Source organism: Ornithorhynchus anatinus, chromosome X5, assembly GCF_004115215.2.
Source record: "Ornithorhynchus anatinus isolate Pmale09 chromosome X5, mOrnAna1.pri.v4, whole genome shotgun sequence".
In the NCBI taxonomy this organism is placed as follows: Eukaryota; Metazoa; Chordata; class Mammalia; order Monotremata; family Ornithorhynchidae; genus Ornithorhynchus; species Ornithorhynchus anatinus.
In genome coordinates, this window is record NC_041753.1 from 50,580,746 (window position 1) to 50,600,387 (window position 19,642).

Below are 19,642 nucleotides of genomic sequence, written 5' to 3' on the forward strand. Positions count from 1 at the left end.
AATTCCATGCCCCTTTACATCCTGTTTTGCCCCACTGGGAACCCCCCGACTCCCTCAACCCAGGAAATGAAGATAATTCCAGCTATTTGGATTAGGCGGTAACAGAGCCAATTCCAGAATTTCTAAATCTGAGGTGTATAGTGACACCTCTCCTTTTCCTCTCCCTATCCCCATCCCTATGGGGAGTTAAATAACTTTCCCTATCTGTGTTTGCATCACTGAGAACTCCCCACTATCTTTAAGGTCAGGAGTATACTGAATCTTCCAATTTTCCCTAAACGCACACATAAGCACAGGCAACTCAAACTTCCAGGGCAGGGGGATCGCTCCTTATGGCTCTTTAAATCATGGAATGGATGGCTCAGGTGCAAGGGAAACAATGTGGCCTAGTGGATAGAACATGGACCTGGGAATCAGAAGGACCTGGGTTCTAATCCAGGTTCTGCCACCTGTCTGCTGTGGGACCTTGGGCAGGTCACTGCACTTCTCTGTGCCTCAGTTACCTCATCCATAAAAGGGGGATTAAGACTCTGAGCCCCATGTGGGACAGGAACTGTGTCCAACTCCATTTGCTTGTATCAACTCCATTTACTTGTATCTACCCCAGCTCTTAGTGCAGTGCCTAGCACATAGCAAGTGCTTAACAAATACCAAAATTATTATTATTAGGGAGTCTCAGATTGGCTGCTATAATTGTCAACTACTACATGGAAAATACAGGGAAGACATTTCTAATGCCGCACTGAAGAACAACTGCAATTCAACAAAAATCTTCTATTAGAGGTGGGACAGATGAAATGGATCCTTAGGCAACCTGTTGAGTCTGACCAGCTCTCCCCATCTTCAAAGCCCTCCTGACATCTCACCCTCCTCACCCCCGGAGGCTTTTCCCAATTAATTCTTCTTCTCAGGTCACATATCCAAAGACTACTCGTTTCCCTCCATATCAAGCAGAATCTCTGTACCACTGGCTTTCAGGCTCTCCTCACCTACTACTCCCCAGATCACACTCAGGTTGTTCCCCATGCCTGGAACTTATTCCTTACTTACTTCCCACTCTCAAATCTGCCAGACCAGCAATCTCCCCATCTTTAAAGTCCTCCCCAAGGCCTATCTCCTCCAGGAAGCCTTCTCCAATACTTTCACAGCCCTCCAGACATTTCAACATATTGCCAACATTTAGCATTTCATTTATTCATTCAATTGCATTTATTGAGTGCTTACTGTGTGCAGAGTACTCTACTAAACACTTGGAAAGTACAATTCAGCAACAGAGACAATCCCTGCCCACAGTGACCTCAAAGTCTAGAAGGGGGATAAGGCAGACATCAAAACAAGTAAACAGACATCAATACCATCAATATAAATAGAATTAGAGATATATACATTTCATTAATATAAATGAATAGAATTTTAAATGTTTATATACACAAGTGCTGTGAAGTGGGGAAGGGGGTAGAGCAAAGGGAGTGAGTCAGGGCAATGGAGAGGGGAGGTGGGCAGAGGAAAAGGGGGATTAGTCTTGGAAGGCCTCCTGGAGGAGGTGAGCCTTCACTAAGGCTTTGAAGGGAGAAGTTTGGAGGATTTGAGGGAGGGAGGCCATTCCAGTACAGAGGTAGGATATGGGCCAGGGGTTGCCAGTGGGACAGGTGAGAACAAGGCACAGGGAGGTTAGCACCAGAGGAGCAGAGTGTGCGGGTTGGGATGTAGAAGGAGAGAAGGGAGGTGAGGTAGGAGGGGGCAAGATAATGGAGAGCTTTGAACCCAATAGTGAGGACTTTTTGCCTGATACAGAGGTTGATAGGCAACACTGGAGATTTTTGAGGGGGCAGCATGGGGGCGGGGGGAACGACATACCCAGAACATTTCTGTAGAAAGATAATCCAGGCAGCAGAGTGAAGTATAAACTGATGTGGGGAGAGACAGGAGGTTGAGAGATCAGAAAGGATGCTGATGCAGGAATCCAGTAGGGATATGATGAGTGACTGTACTAACATGGTAGCGATTTGGATGGAGAGGAAAGGGCGGATCTTGGCGATGTTGCGAAGGTGAGACTGACGGGTTTTGGTGATGGACTGGATATGTGGGGTGAATGAGAGAGTGGAGTCAAGGATGACACCTAAGTTGCCCTCCTGTGAGACAGGAAGGATGGTAGTGCCGTCCACAGTGATGGGAAAGTCAGGGAGAGGACAGGGTTTGGGAGGGAACACAGGGAGCTCAGTCTTGGACACGTTGAGTTTTAAGTGGCGGGAGAACATCCAAGTGGAGATGTCCTGAAGGCAGAAGAAGATGCGAGCCTGGAGAGAGAGAGAGAAAAGGGGAGGAGATATTTGGGTATTATCTGCATAGAGATGATAGTTGAAGCCATGGGAGTGAATGAGTTTCATTCCTAGTCTCAGCACTTAAGTACAGAGTACAAAATACAGCAATCATAATAAAGTGGGTATTTTTTGTGCATTCAATTACTTATTTAGCTATTTCATCCTGACATATTTGAACTACTTCCTGCATCATCCTGGTTCTTTCTCCTGTTCCTAGTATTTGCAAATACCTTTGCCTATCTGCTCCTCCCATTAGACTGTAAGCTCCTAAAGGGCAGTAATTTTGTGCCTTCTTGTACTCTTGTGCTCACACTTAGTAGGGGCTTCAATAAATACCCCTGAAGATGATGATATCCTCCCAACTAGTTCCTCTGCACTTATGCACACACAGACACCATTAGCACTTTGTACATATCAATTTTCATAATCTAATTAAGCATTTATTCACCTAAACATCTTTCACTTCTTTTCCTCCTGTTGTTAATTTATTCCATGTCTGTCTCCTCCATTAGATTGTAAATGCCTTGAGGGCAGGGAGCATGTCTTTTTCTAATGTACTCCCCTAAGCACTTACTGCTATACTGTGTGCCTGGTAGGTGCTCAAAAAAATACTGTTTATTGATTCCCAATATTATTATTGATTGGAGAAGTAGTGTGGCCTACTGGATGATTTGGTGAAATAGCTTACAATTTTTGATTCACTTTCTTGGGTGTGTGTCTCTGGGACACAACAAGCTACATACAGTAATCCCTGAAAGTTTTTTTCTAGGACTTTAAATGATGGATAAAGCATCTTTAGTTGAAAGAGTCTCCCAGAGGAAAGGAAGTGGATTTTAGCACCTGCATCCAAATCTCTTGCTGCATCTCCCAGCATGTCTGAATAGACTAAATCGAACAGGCCTTGGTCCATTATGCTTCTTTGTTTTACTTCATTGGTAATGGGAAATGATTCAGACTGGGCACCTTTAGGTCTGACCCAGGCAGTGATGCCATCACAAAATACTCTTAGATCCTTAATGGACTTTTCAGGGTAACCAAATTTGCTTATTAATGTCCAGAGTCCAGATCTACTGATGGCATCAAATGCTTTAGTAAGGTCAAGGAAAACCCACATAGAGGTCTTAGTGCTGTTCCTGACAGTTTTCATGTATCTGACATGCAGCAAAGATACTGTCTGCTGGGCCACATTGTGATTCCAGGAGCATTCAGATAATGATAATAATAATAATGATGATGATGATAATAATAGTATCTGTTAAGCGCTTACTATGTCCCAGGCACTGTACTAAATACTGGGGTAAATGCAAGATAGATCTGACACATTCCCTATTCCACATGGGGCTCACTACCTAAAGTAGGAGGGAAAACAGGTATTTGAACCCCATTTTATGGGTGGAGACCCTGAGGCCCAGAGAAGTGACTTGTCCTAGGTCACATAGCAGGCAAGTGGTGGATTCCGGATTAGAACCCAGGTCCTCTGACTTCCATGCCTGTGCTCCTTCCACTAGGCTTCACTGCTGTTTTATGCAGCATTCAATTGACAATATTCCTCAGTAGCATATCCAGGAGTACTTTAGATAGGATCTTTTCAGCAATGAAGAGTAATGAGATACCTTGATAATTTCCCTAATTTGATCTTTCTCCTTCTTGTAGATGGCAATGATGGTGACAGCTTTGAGATCTTATGACATTTCCTCAATGGCCCACATGTTGAGGGAACCAGAACAGTGAAGGAAATCTTAGGCAATCTAACGAGGAAGAGAAAATTATGGAGAACTTCTTTTACACATGAAGCCACACCATCAGGACTCTCCTGTTCTAGCACATATATACATATTTACACATATGTTGTATATGTATATATGTTTAGAGACAAGCCTTGTATTTTCAGTGTGCCACAAATAGTTGCTTTCTATTGAGTATCCAGAGAAACTAGAGAGCCGCCATAAACTGCAAATAGCTACAGTACAGTGTGTGTGTGTATTCGCACACATATACACTCAAATTTGCCTCTAACTCAAAGGTAACATTCCTGACACACCCTGCATAAAGGCAAACTTGCACTTTAATATATGAAACTTGACCAGCACTGAACATATGCATACAACCTTTTCCTCCAACATCACATGGGATTCTACCCAGATTGACACATTTTTGGAAGAACATTCCCTAATTCCCTAACAGTGATATATCCAAAATGCCCAGTGAGAACATGTGTCAAGGATGTATTGAGTGAATGTGAGAGATCTTCAGGATTCATTTTCCCTTCCCTCACAAGTCCCAACTATCTTGAGTGAGATAGATTGGTTGTAGAAATAGATAAAAACTATTTTGAATATGTCTATGGTGGTGGCCTTAATACCATATTAATAAATAATTCTTATAAGCAGTTTGAACTAAATTTCCTCAGATTGGGAAATTCGGGGTTGGAAGAAAAGGAAACAGAAGAGTAGGGAAAAAACCCTTTTACAGTCTGGCAGCCAAAGATGAGTCTGCACGGTGAAATAATAATACAAAACCATAGCTACAATATGAATCAGAAAGTATAAAACAAATAGTTACCTAAGTATCAGATAAAAATATTTTGTGTTTACCAAAATCCAGAACCATGGGAACAGTTTCTTATCCCCAGGCTGGGCTTACACAAAAGCACATTTGGGGTCATTTAAATCTTTGTTTTGATTTTTTTTCCCCCCACCAAAATGACCTAGCCAGCCTCCTCCCCTTGAGGAACAGATGCAAGGAAAGTTTCAAATTTTAAATCTATGCAGCATTGGAGTTATTCATGTGCAAAAATCATCTTAAATGGCTTTTACAGCAGAAAGCTTTTTTTTTTCCAACTGTCCATGTGTCAGAAACAGCTGAACAGCTGTTTCTCTAACTTTCCACAACAACAAAAAATTCACCTTTGGGATGAAATCAAGCGTGAAAATTTCAGCCAAAAAGTATAATTTTTCAAAAAATTCCTAGAATGTGAAAAGGGATGTGGAGGGCACAGTGGAAGGGTGTATATAACCTTGAGTGGAGGGTTCACCCCTGCAAAGAACATGACAAATATGTCAAGCCAAGTCAACAAGTTTTCTTTAGCATCCTCATGGGACAGAACATTAGAGTAAACGTTGCAACCCACAGAGCAAAGGACAACAGACTTCTATAGTACCTTTCTAAGAATTCAAGGTGCTTTCCTATCTATTAACTCATTTGCCTCATAATGTCTCTAAGTGGTAGAGAGGCAGGTTTTGAAATCCTCATTTTACCCATCAGGAAATGAGGCACCGAGAAGTTTTGAGACTTGTCCACAATGGCAGAGCTGGAGACAAGACAGAACCATTCCTGGTCCTCTCCCCCTTTTTACTTCCCAATGATTTGGGGTAGGGGGTGGTCCCATCCTCAGAACAGGACTGGGTTGGGGCTCCCTGAGGATTCCACATATGGGACCGGAGAGACCCCACCCCTGACCCAAATTCCCAGAGAAAAGTCATCAGCTTTGGGTGCTTACTTAGATGGTGGGAGAGTGTAAGTTGCAGTTTTCCTAGAAAACAAGTTTCATCCACGTATCCCAGGCCACTTGGGCCCATGGAACTCACCTTAAGAGGGCCCAGGTTGACTCCAGCTTCCCCAGGGTCTTCAGGTCTGTGATGACCCATACTGATCTGGATCCTCTAGGAGAGTCCCAAGCCTGACCATCCTCTCCTCCCTCCTAACCCTCAGTACCATACATAGGTACTACTGAGATGAGGGAGGGATGAAAAGGTACAAATCCAAGAAGAGTGACACGAAGGGACTGGGAAATGAGGGCCTATTCAAGGAAGGCCTGTTGGAAGAGATGTGCTTTCATTAAGGTTTTGAAGGTGCAGAGAGTGACTACCTGTTGGATATGAAGAGGAAAGGGAGTTCCAAGCCAGAGGCAGGACATGGGCAAGGGGTCAGTGGCAAGACAGACCAGATTGAGATACAGTGAATAGGTTGTCTTTAGAAGAGTGAAGTGTACCAGCTGGGTTGTGATAGGAAATGAGAGGTAAGATAGGATCAGGCAAGATATTGGAGTGCTTTAAATCCAAGGAGTTTCTCTTTCATATGGAGGTGGATGGGCAACTACTGAAGGTTCTTGAGGAATGGAGAAACTTGGACTGAATTGTTTTTACAGAAAAATGATCCTGGCAGCAGAGTGAAGTATGGACTGGAGTGGGGAGAGACAGAAGGCAGGGAGGTCAGCAAGGAGGCTGATACAGCGATCAAACTGGGATTGTATAAGTGCTGGGATCAACATGATAGCAGTTTGGATAGAGAGGAAAAGATGGATTTTAGTGACGTTGTGAAGATAAAACAGGATAATGTTGGTATTTGTTAAGCGCTTACTATGTGCCGAGCACTGTTCTAAGCACTGGGGTAGACACAGGGGAATCAGGTTGTCCCACGTGGGGCTCACAGTCTGCATCCCCATTTTACAAATGAGGTAACAGGCACTGAGAAGTTAAGTGACTTGCCCAAAGTCACACAGCTGACAAGTGACCAAGCCGGGTTTCGAACCCATGACCTCTGACTCCAAAGCCCGTGCTCTTTCCACTGAGCCACGTTGCTTCTCTATCCTATCCTATCACCAAATCCTATCACCTATCCTATCACCTATCCTATCACCTATTCACCAAATCCTATCACAAGGATTTGGTGAAAGATTGAATATGTGGATTGAGTGATAAATGAGTTGAGGATAATGCCAAGGTTAGTCTTAAGGCTCAGTGTTGGGTCCTCTTTCTATTCTCCATCCCCTCCCCTCCCTTGGAGAACTCATTTGCTCCTATGGTTTCAACTACCATCTCTACGTGGATGATTCCCAAAACTACATTTCCAATGCTGATCTCTCCTTCTCAGCAGTCTCACATTCCTCCTGCCTTCAGAACATCTCTATTTGGATGCCCCACTGACACCTCAAACCTAACATGTCCAAAACAAAACTCATCTTCCAAACTCTCATTCAACCGAAATATTCAGTCACCAAATCCTGTCTACCTTCACAACTTCGTTAAAATCCACCCTTTCTCCCCCATCCAAACTGCTACCAAGTCACCTCAACTACTGCATTGACCTCCTTGCTGTCCTCTCTGCCTCCAGTTTCTCCCCATTCCGGTCCTAACTTCACTCTGCTACATGGATCATTTTTCTTAAAAAAAAAAAAAAAAGTTCAGTCCATGTTTCTCCACTCTTCAGAACCTCCAATGGTTGCCAATCCACCTCTGCATTAAACAGAGACTCCTTCCCATTAGCTTTGAAACAATCATCTTGCCCCTGCCTATCTTACCTCACTGACTTCATAGTACAATCCCAGCCCCCCACTGCTCTAATGCTAACCTACTCTCTGTACCTCAATCCCATTTATCTCACCGCTGACCCTTTGCCCATGTTCCCCCCAGCCATGACCAGGAACTCCTTCTCTCTTCATATCCAACAGACAATTACTCTCTCCACCTTCAAAGCCTTATTAAAAGCACATCTCCTCCCAGAGGCCTTCCCCGACTAAGCCCCTTCTCTTACTCCCTCTCCCATCTGCATCACCCTTGCACTTGGATTTATTCACTCCACCCTCTGCCCCACAGCACTTATGAGCATATCTGTAATTTATTTTTATGTCGGTCTCATATACTGTAAGCTCTTTCAGGCAGGGAGCATGTCTAAGAAATGTTATATTGTACTCTCCCAAACACTCTGTACAGTGCTCTGCACACAGTATGCACTCAATAAATACAATTAATTGGGACTTGTGCTGTGTCTGATCTGGTATGCTTGTATCTACCCCAGCCATTCACACAGTGCTTCCCATATAGTAAGGGCTTAATCAATAATAACGATAATGGTAACTGTTAAGTGTGTACCACATACCAAGCACTAAATACTGGGGCAGATACCTTCTCACTGTGCCTTGATTTCACCTGATTCACAGCCGACCCCTAGCCCACATCCTGCCTCTGGCGTGGGATGCCTTCCCTCTTCTAATTCGACCAACAACCACTCTCCCCCGCTTCAAAGTCTTACTGAAGGCATATCTCTTCCAAGAGGCCTTCCCAGACTAAGCCCCACTTTTCCTCATCTCCCACACCCTTCTGCGTCACCCTGACTTGCTCCCTTTGCTCTTCTCCCCCACCTCCCAGCCCCACAGCACTTAGATATGTATCTGTAATTTTATTTATTTGCACTGATGTTTGTCTCCCCTACTCTAGACTCTGAACTCATTCTGGGCAGGGAATGTCACTGTGCATTGTTGTATCGTACTTTCCCAAGTGCTTAGTACAATGCTCTGCACACAATAAGCACTCAATAAATATGAATGAATGAATGAATGAGTACCAGATAATCACATCAGAAGCAGTCCCTGTCCCACAGCAGGCCAACAATCCAATAGAGATCAAGAAATACCATAATCCCCTAAATGACCTTGGCTGCCCACTTCAGAACTCTTATTGGGAAATACTGGCTGGCCTGGTGTATGAGAAATGGACTCAAAGATTTTTAAACAATGGGCAGCTATGCCATTAAGGCTTTGGCTGCATAGCCTGTTTTCTCTGAGCCCCGAGATAAGCTTCCTAGAAAAACCCAAGGCATTGCTATTACAGTTTTTGCTTAGTTGGACAATATGAGTGGCATAATGTTGCTCTAGTTACCACTGCCAACAGCTTAATAATTGTTAAAGAGTAGTTTCAATATTTTGGTTCAAGGTGGTATATTTTCAGATGATAATGATAATTAAGTGTTGGAAAAAGGTAGTGATTTATTTCAGCATGAAAGAAGAGAGATGTGAAGCATGTCTTAGAAAAAGACAAACTCCTCCCTAGGGGATGGATAATCAGCCCTTTAGCAAGAGGAGGCAGAAACAATTTCAATGTTCATAACTTTATTGATATGACAAGGCAAACTTACATTGCTGAAAGACAATACATTTGAGTAGCTGGGGAATTCCACTTCCCAAGAAGAGTGGAGTTCAGCCTGTACTACTCTTTTCCCTTTATCCTGGATTGAGACACTGCCATTTATAATAAAACTTTCCTCTCACCTCATTCTCTCTCTTCCCTCCACAACAACTCATGGCTCTCACCAGGATATATCATCCTTGGGGATCTGACAGTGGCATTCAGAGGAGTTCGGCATTATGTAACCTTTAAGAATTACAAAGAAAAATAAATATAAAAAGTAAATGCTTCTACTACCTCTAGACAAGGTCTTTTCTCCACTTCCAAGTAAGATCCCTGCATGTAGACATCCTTATACAAGTCAATTGATTCACAGGGAACATAGTGCAGATGATAGACTTAGTCGCGTCTTCCTACCTCCAGAGCTATAAATAGGGCACTTTTACAGCGGACTCAGCATAGGGCCTCATTTTCACCTCATTTCCTGTCCTTACTGATTCCAATTAGACTGCTCCAAGGCTCAAAGGGGAGACAACTGGAACATTCATTCATTCATTCAATAGTATTTATTGAGCGCTTACTATGTGCAGAGCGCTTACTATGTGCAGAGCACTGTACTAAGTGCTTGGAATGAACAAGTCGGCAACAGATAGAGACAGTCCCTGCCGTTTGATGGGCTTACAGTCTAATCGAGGGAGACGGACAGACGAGAACGATGGCAATAGAGTCGAGGGGAAGAACATCTCGTAAAAACAATGGCAACTAAATAGAATCAAGGCAATGTACATTTCATTAACAAAATAAATAGGGTAATGAAAATATATACAGTTGAGCAGACGAGTATGGTGCTGAGGGGATGGGAAGGGAGAGGGGGAGGAGCAGAGGGAAATGGGGGGAAAAGAGGGTTAAGCTACGGAGAGGTGAAGGGGGGTGGTAGAGGGAGTAGAGGGAGAAGGGGAGCTCAGTCTGGGAAGGCCTCTTGGAGGAGGTGAGTTTTAAGTAGGGTTTTGAAGAGGGGAAGAGAATTAGTTTGGCGGAGGTGAGGAGGGAGGGCGTTCCAGGACCGCGGGAGGACGTGGCCCAGGGGTCGACGGCGGGATAGGCTAGACCGAGGGATGGTGAGGAGGTGGGCAGTGGAGGAGCGGAGCGTGCGGGGTGGGCAGTAGAAAGGGAGAAGGGAGGAGAGGTAGGAAGGGGCAATGTGACGTAGAGCCTTGAAGCCTAGAGTGAGGAGTTGGAACAGCAATCACACTGCAAACTCAAGGAGACAAACTTTTCCTTTCAGGGCTAGAGTAAACCTGCTGCAGCACTGAGGCAAGGCAAGATGAAAACTGCAGAATGATATGACTGATGGGAGCTCTACCTTGAGGAATGAAAAATGAGCCTCATCCTGAGTGCCTGTCCACAAGGAGGGCAACCAACTCTACCTACTCTACTGAACTGTACTCTCCCAAGCCCTTAGTACAGCACTCTGCATACACACACACACACACACATACAGAGAGAGAGAGTGAGTAAGCACTCAAATACCACTGACTGATTGATTTCCCAAAGAATTGGTCACAGTGCCGGTGGTTTGGGAAGGGCCACTCACACATTCCCATTCTTACACTTCCCACCCCAAACCATTCACCCATCTGCCCTGGCCCCAAACTACCTTCAATCCCTTAAACTGAATTCCCAGCAGCCCAAGTGGGTTTTTTCCAGACTTGGCTAGCCAACCAGTTGGGCTGAAGGAAAAGGAACAGGAAGATACAAACCAGCTAGTAACTTGGGAAGGTTTAGTGAGTGGAGGCAGTTTGGGGTAGTTATAATGTGTAGAGTAGAGAGGTAGACAGACGGTGAGGATCTGGGGTAATGTTAGCAGTGTCAAGGCTGTGGATTCCTCAGGGAAATATGTTTAAAATTCTAAAGTTAGTCAGAGATTCAGGGCAGGTGTCTTCTGTGTTTAAGAAATAGGCGGCAAATGAGAGCCAACCACAGGGTGCCGTGAGGCAGAAATGAGACCGTCGATCCTGGGGCAAAGTCAGCCATGGTCTTGCATCCTACTCTTGTCTATTTTTGCCTCATTGATTTTCCCTCTAGGCAGATCATTTTGGCCTCATTTTTCTATTCTGATTATTGGTCTTTGCCTCTTTGGGGAACAAAGTGATTTTTGATAAGTTATATTGCTGCTCTGACTGATCAGCTATCTCAAACTGCGGCAAGAAATGTTCGGCATTCTGTCAGCCCATGAGAAAAGTGAAAAGAGTGAGCCAGTCTGAAAAATAGAATCTGAAGGCATGAAAAGATGTTCAAATACCGGGGGCAAATTTCCTGCAACTGCTGACTTTGCTCGGCAGCTCACACACCGGGGGTTGAGGCAAGAAGCGGTCAGTGATTGTGGAACCCCAGGGTGCACCTGCATCCCAACAAGCTAAAGAATTCAGTCTTTGGGTTCAAAAACAGAAAGTGAAAGAAATTATCTCCCTCTCTAGGAAGCTCATTTGGAATTCACAAGTTGGCTAATCTTTCTTTTTCCCCTTTTAACTTTGCTAAATAATATTTACCCATTGTTGGTTTTGTTTTGTTTTCCCCCAAGGGCTCATCCTCAGATGCTCTGAGCAATTTATAAATGCTGAACTAGCATAATAGAACCTAAGTTTCATCTGAGGGGACTGTATGCCAAGAGACTGGCTTATGGTTCAGTTGTCCTAACATTAAAATAGAATCAAGAACCGCTGCAGTGTTGAAGTAATGACAACTGAGGAAGACAATTGACCTTTCTTGCAGCAAAACAGTTCAGAAGCAGAGGGTGCCCTGCATGGGCAAGCAGTGCACATTATTGTCTTTACTATCTTTTACTTATTACACATTGTTTAAGAAATAATTCCCATGTTGCTGAGATGTGCATATCGATTCAGTGCCCATGTGTGTGCCCTGGATTTCAAATCGGCAAAGACCAAAGTGGAGGGTTTTGGGGTTGTTTTAGGAACTATGAAAAAAATATATTCCTCTTCATTTGTTATGTACTTAAGCTATGTTCTAAGCACTGGGGTAGATACAGCTTTAGCAGGTTCAACACAACTGTCCCACATGGGGCTCACAGTCTAAGTTAGAGGTAGCAAGATGAGGTAACAGATACAGAGAAGTTAAGTGATCTGCCCAAGGTCACCCAGCAAATCATTTCTAAACATTGCCTTAAGGCAATTGAATTGTCAGGAAGCAGTCTCTTTGGAAAAGAAAAGAAAAAAAAAAACCTTAGCTGTACAGTAACTCAGACAACATCCACCATAGAAGGGGGAAAAGAATCACCTTCTATCTCCCCTCTGAAAATATATTTTCAAGAGTTCAGAGTCCAATGATGTACTGCCAGTCAAAATTAGAATAATCTATTTAAATGTCCTTTATAAGCACAGACCAACTGTTGGAACTATGGAGAAAAGCAAGAATGAGCAAGTGTTTGGATTAAGCAGCTATGCTGTTTGGTTGTTTTACTCAGTTAACACTATGTGCTCAAACACTGACAAAACACTATCCTAGGCCTAACATTGTCTTCTTCTGTTGAATGCTTTAGTCATCCCCTCTCCTTTCTCACTCTTTATATGCTCTTTTTCTGTGTGGTGGTGTCCTCACATGTACATCTCTCCTGTTGAAGATTTTCTTTGATGTTTGGGGTTGTGTTTTTATGCCGCTCTGTCCCATCTTGCCACACCCACTGCACTCTCTTCTTCCCTTCTCCCTCTTAAGAATTGGAGAAAGCATTATTTCTTTCCTTGAAGGCAGGGAGGAAGCATACATTTAAAATCTTCTTTGTGGTGTTTCTACATTTCTCACCTATCACAGTAGGAGCCACTGTGTTCCTCCAGGCATGATTGGTCTCACTTTTTAAATCAAGCAGTGGGATCTTATGGCTTTGAAAGAAATGAAACTTCCAACATACACAAGCCACGGGGACATAGACCAGAAATAGAAGATCCAAAACCAGTGCTGGGGGGTGGGGGGGGACGGACTATGTTGGAGGAAGATTTTTGAAGAGCCTCTTTGTAAATACACCAATCCTTCCCAGCCAAAGAAAGAGCCGTTTCAGATAAAGCACCGAAAGGCAGTTCTCACAATGACCTTGCATGCTAATGAGGCCTGGCTCTTCAGTCTCAGTGCAGGGAGAAGAGTGCTGAACTTCAGCACTGAACCAAAGCTGACTCCCCTCCATAGCTGCTGACAAATATTTCAACTAGAAGACCTGATTAAGTTGCTACCCGGCAGTGGCGGCTTTAATTGTGGCTTCTTGAGACACACCCGCACACACAAACACACACATTCACCCACACAAATCCCAGCATGAGATCGCTCTTTGCTTAATAAAGCAGGAACCCAAGAGTACGTTAATGACTCCTCTGGAGAGCTGAGAAGAGATGTCCCTGGTAGTTTTAACTGTTCCTTCTTCAGGGACATTTGAACATGCTGTAGTTAACAGAAAATGCTCTCTGATGGAAATAAGGAAAAAACTCTCCTTTTACCAACTATCTCCAAAAGGGCAATAGTGCTATGATTGAGCTAATCTCCCAACTAAAGGTATTTCACCAACTGAAGCCAGCTGAAGTATCCCACCAAATAAGCAGACTCTAAATAAATTTGATCCATGATGGTGATGATGGAGCGGCAGTTGAGCCTAAGTCCTGAGACCAAGAATCTGTGCAGAAGGAATTGATTATAGTCCAAGTGGTTGTGCGCGTGGCTCAGTGGAAAGAGCACGGACTTTGGAGTCAGGGCTCATGAGTTCGAATCCCAGCTCTGCCACTTGTCGGCTGTGTGACTGTGGGCAAGTCACTTAACTTCTCTGTGCCTCAGTTCCCTCATCTGTAAAATGGGGATTAAGACTGTGAGCCCCACGTGGGACAACCTGATTCCCCTATGTCTACCCCAGTGCTTAGAACAGTGCTCGGCACATAGTAAGCGCTTAACAAATACCAACATTATTATTATTATTGTGCAGAGCCACTGGAGATCTCATCCCTGCCAATTGTACTCCCCCTGGGGCCCAGAGGGCAAGGAGAGAGTAGGCGGGCAGGCAGGCAGCAAACACATTGCCAAGTCCAGGTGTGGTCTTTACCAACATTAGCAAGCTACAGGCAGAAACAGGACAAGAATCCAGGTCCCCTGTTTCAATCAATCAATCAGTGGCATTTATTGAGCACTTACTATGTGCAGAGCAATATAGTAAGCACTTGGGAGAGTACAATATAAATGATTCCCAGAGCACTGCTCTTTCCATTGGACCAAGAGTAGGACAAGATACACAGTACAAGTGTCAAGTGTTTTTTTCTCTGCATGAACATGTTTTCCCCAAAATCATTATCAATTCAAAGAGTTACTTCATTAACCTTGTTCCAGGAAATGTTTCCATGATAAAATTTCTTTTCTCCCCGCCCCCCACACCGGCCTTAAGGTTCCTAGTCCTAATTTGCATTATAGATGGAAACACTGAGGCACAGAGAGTTGAAACTATTTGTGCAAGGTCAGAGTCAGTAACAGAGCTACAAATCTAACCAGAGATCCTCGATCACACCCTCATTCTCTGAACATGAAATCTGCTTCTGCTTCAATTAAAAAAAGCACATACACCTGCTAATGCTCACACCAAAAGAGGCTAAAGAGGAAACAGTGCCCAACATTGCAAATATCAAACATGACCTCAAAACAAGGAGCAGTCTTTGAGGGTGCACAATGTGGCCAGGATTGTGGGTCCCGCATTGACCTTTTCAGTCACAAATGCACTCAGGTGAATTTCACCAGTCTCCTTCAGCTACCAACGGTAACAATGTATGTGTACCTATATATATATATATATATATATATATATACACACACATATATACACACACACACACACACATCACCTCGATTAGACTGTAAGCCCGTCAATGGGCAGGGATTGTCACTATCTGTTGCCGAATTGTACATTCCCAGCGCTTAGTACAGTGCTCTGCACATAGTAAGCACTCAATACTATTGAATGAATCAGCTTGCAGATTTTGAACTTATTAGGGACCTGTTGTACCCCAAAGTCCTGCTGGTTGTGGGCAAGGACTGTTACTGCTTATTGCTGTATTATACTCTTCCAAGTGCTTAGTACAGTGCTCTGCACACAGTAAGTGCTCAGTAAATACAACTGAGTGAATAAAAAGGCTAAACCCTATTACTTGTTTGATGTCTTCCCAGCTACAAGTGCTTTTTTCTCTTTTGCCTTGTCTCCCATCGTTTACCAAGGTTTGACTCTAAGAAATATTTTTTTCTTAATAGCAGTACACCAGGCTGGTCTAACAAGCTAACAGGGGAGCCCAACGCAAAATAATTTACAGGTTGAAGGAAAAAAAATGGAAGGAAGTATAAGTGGATAAAGAAGTGTTTAAATAGGAGATACATATAAACATGCTATAAGTGGTAAAAGTGCATAAATGCTGAGTAGATAGCTGGGAGGATATGACCTGGAGAGTTCAGTTTCTCTAACTCAAATAATGTTATCATAACTCAAACCAGTTAGTGGTAGAAAAAGAGGGTAGTAATTTGGACCTTAATAACATTTCAATGCCAATTGATCAAGAGTCAGGTAGCTAAATTAAAGTAACCTTTCTCCTTCTCCCAATTTCAATTTGTAACCCGAATTCAGCTCTGATATATGATGACTAAAAGGGATAAGATTAGCCATCTGCTGGGGAAGGGAAATCTGTGGGTCACTGGGAGGAGTGAGGGTTTACATTTAAGGGAAGAAGCAGTGTGGCCTAATGGAAGATCATAATAACAATTATAATAATAATGTTGGTATTTGTTAAGCACTCACTATGTGCCAAACACTATTCTAAGCGCTGGGGTAGATACAGGGTAATCAGGTTGTCCCACGTGAGGCTCACAGTCTTAATCCCCATTTTATAGATGATGTAACTGAGGCACTGAGAAGTTAAGTGACTTGCCCAAAGTCACACAGCTGACAGGTGGCGGAGCAGGGATTAGAACCCATGACCTCTGACTCCTAAGCCCGTGCTCTTTCCACTGAGCCACATTGCTTCTCTATGGGCCTGGGAGTCAGAGAACCTGAGTTCCAATCCCCCTTCCACTGCTTACCTGCTGTGTGACCTCAGGCAAATTACTTAACTTCTCTGTGCCTCACTTCCCTTATCTGCACAATGGGGATTCAATAACTGTTCTCACTCCTACTTAGACTGTGAGCCCCGTATGGGACCTAATTATCTTATATCTATCCCAGTGCTTATTACAGTGTTTGGCACACAGTAAGCACTTAAATACCACCAATGTCTCTCTCTATTATTATCATTAACCTTACCTTACTGAAGTTCTGGCTCCAGCTTTTATCCTAACCAGGAATGGGTAGCCATTGCCCCTGACTTTCCAATGTCCAGGGTGCCACCCTTGGTCAGAGCCTTGGTGATCTTTCAACAATCTGTATGTTCAATTATCTGAATTTGATTTTTTGGAAACATCATGGGACTGGAACTGTGATTTCATCTGATCATTTGACAGTAGATTTGAAGTGATTTGTAACTTAGCAGGGAGGCATCAGTAGGCTTAAGAAAAACCATATCATGGCTATGGGGCATGGAGTCATAGAACTATAAAGATGGAAGAGGGACCTGGTTTTCTGTCACTGCTGGGCCAAAGAGCCATTTGCCAATGTGTGGCTCATACAATATACAAAAAAGTAATATATAGAAAGTCTAAAAGCAGTCAAGTAATGTAATTGCTTTTCGATGCTGATATGAATATGACAGGAACATCCTAATGAACATTTTTATAGGAATGTTATGAAAGACAATCAGAATCCACAGAAAGACTATCTTCTGATAATTCCCTTCCAGTTTCTCACATGAATTAAACCAAGTCATAATGAGAAGGGAATCATTTTTATTGAAGGCTAACTATGCAGAGTACTGTATTAAGGGCTTGGGAGAGTAAAATGAAACAGAGTTGGTAGATACATTCCCTGCCCACAGTGAGCTTAGAGTCTAGAAGAATGGTTAGGATATCATAATGTAAGGTGGAGAGGTTTGATTCTTCTTCCCTGATGCAGAATATGATAGGCTGGCTACTGCAAGTCTAGGCCTCTAACAAAGATTGGTTTTGAATTTTTCATCTTTGTGCTATATTTCTACATTTTCTGCAATATACTCCACTTCCAAAGTCAGGATCCTTTCAAATATTCAGTGACATCATTTCTACTGGGCTGGGGGTGGGGGGGGAATAGGAGAGGAACTGAAGGGACGGAAATTGGTGATCCCTTGGTGTTTAAAAACATAAAAAATCTTTTGCAGAGACTTTTCATTTTCATTCAATCATATTTATTGAGCACTTACTCTACTTATTGGGCACTATACTATACATTTGATTTCAGGGGCAGTGAGGGAGATGTCGGGGAAGGGAAGGGAAAGCGAAAAAACTCACTGGAGAAATGATTGGAAAGCAGCATGGCCTAGTGGAAAGAGCATGAGCCTGGAAACCAGAGGACCTGAATTCTATTCCCCATTCCACCACTTGCTCTCTCTGTGACCTTGGGCAAGTCTCAACTTCTCTGTGCCTCAATTTCTTCATCTGTAATGTGGGACCTGTTCTCCCTTCTACTTAGACTGGGAGCCTCTTGTGGGGCAGGAATTAAGTCCAATTTGATTATCTTATATCTACCCCAGCGCTCATTACAGTGTTTGGTAAGCACTTATCAAAATACCATAATTATAAATAAATGATACATTTCTAAGATGGCTGCCACATATGCCCAACATCAGAGGGAACAGGAGGTGGGAGCACAGTGGGGATTCAGCATGTCAGCTCCAGCACTAGCACATCTCTTCTGGTTTTGCACATGCCAGCCAGCTACCTTCAAAAAAGTCTGGTTCTGGTGGCATCTGGATCATGTCCAGGGATGACCATCATGAGAGGGTCGGGAGCCTTTCACTTGTCCCTGCTGCAAGCCACTTGAAGGCAACTGACTGTTTACTTCCCCAGCTCTACATGCCCACCCACCCCGGGGGGGTAATGTTGGCATAAGAACCCTGGGGGTACAAGCAGTGCTGATGCTCCTAGCCAATAGAAGCAGATGACCTGGTTACTTTCAACTGGCTTGGTTCCCAAAAGGAGGTACAGGATGGGCAAGATCAGCAGTGCAACAGATGAGAAATGGTTCGTGTCCTACAAAGGACTCCCAGTCTCCACAAAGCTCAAAGATTCTTTTGGGGCCAAGAGCTACTGCAAAATCAGATCCAAAAGATGGCAGAATCGTCTTTCATGGAAAGGAGATGCTAGCTTGGATGTGAGGCTTTGCTACCACTCACACTCTTTAGCAGATTCTACTCTAAATGACTCTTTCCTTTTTCAGTCAAAAATAAAAATGACTGACTGATTCCCTAACAACAGTTTTGTATAAGGAATGCTCAGGGCAGGGATAAGAATCTCAAAACCACTTATAAAATTTTTGTTGTTTTAAATTGAGGATACTGCAAAATAGAGAGGAAAAAATGACAGATGAAAGAGCTAGTGAAATGCTATCCAATGGCAAAAATAAAATGAATCCTGTGAGGTCTAATCCACTGGTTGTCCAATACATGCAGCAGTGAAGCACAAATTAGAATCCTTGTTGCTATGGCAGGACAAAACAGCTCACAGTCCAAACTCACCATGCCAAAGTCTTCCTTGTCATTTCTTCCTTTGCTCTTCTCATTGACTCTACTTCCTTTTTATTTTCCTTTCTCCAGTTTCCCCTCATGAGCTTTTCTTTTACTCATTCTTCCTGGGAAGCAAGTCTCCTGGAATTCATGACAAATGTGTGGTGACGATAGAGGAAGAGATGAATGTTTCTTTTTTGTCTATATGGAGCTAAAAAATGTGGATTTTGATCTGATAAAATATCATGATGGATGTGACTTCTGAAGAGAATTCTTTCAACGGGGCATGTAAAAAAAAAAAAAAAACAACCCATAATAATCAGTGCCAAACCATGATCAGAGAAATTGTATCTATAATGGAAGTCGGCCAAGTGTATGGAAAGCAAAGTAAATCCCAGATAAACCCACAAAATCAAGTTGGCAAATTCTACTCTAAGATTCTTTTACAATATCCCAAAGTAGAGGATGTAGTCTTTTTTTTTAATGAAATGCTTTCCTTTAGCAAGAGCCATTACTCTCACAAATCAATTTTTGCTTCTAAGAAGGAAGAGAGAGCTTAATTGATGAACACCTCCATAATAACAGTGGCCTCCACTGGGCTGATTTTAAATGTAAATTATAATTCAATCAACTGCCCTTCCTTAACTCTCCTTTTTTCCTTTGCTCTTTGCCTTTCCTTTCATCATCGCTGATTATGAGCGACATTGAAATTTTCCAGACTCCTCACAATAACCTCTGAGACAGATTCATCAGGGCTAAGTCCCTACCC

The 19,642-nt window shown here is 43.2% G+C and overlaps 1 long non-coding RNA gene across 1 annotated transcript in view; it reads right to left on the minus strand.

The window, feature by feature from the left end:
* Positions 1-18,673: 18,673 nt before the first annotated feature.
* Positions 18,674-19,642, minus strand: part of LOC114808244 — a 30,043-nt gene continuing 29,074 nt past the window's right edge. The window contains exon 3 of the long non-coding RNA XR_003756088.2: positions 18,674-19,014. This is a non-coding gene — a long non-coding RNA (uncharacterized LOC114808244). The remainder of the gene's footprint in view (positions 19,015-19,642) is intronic.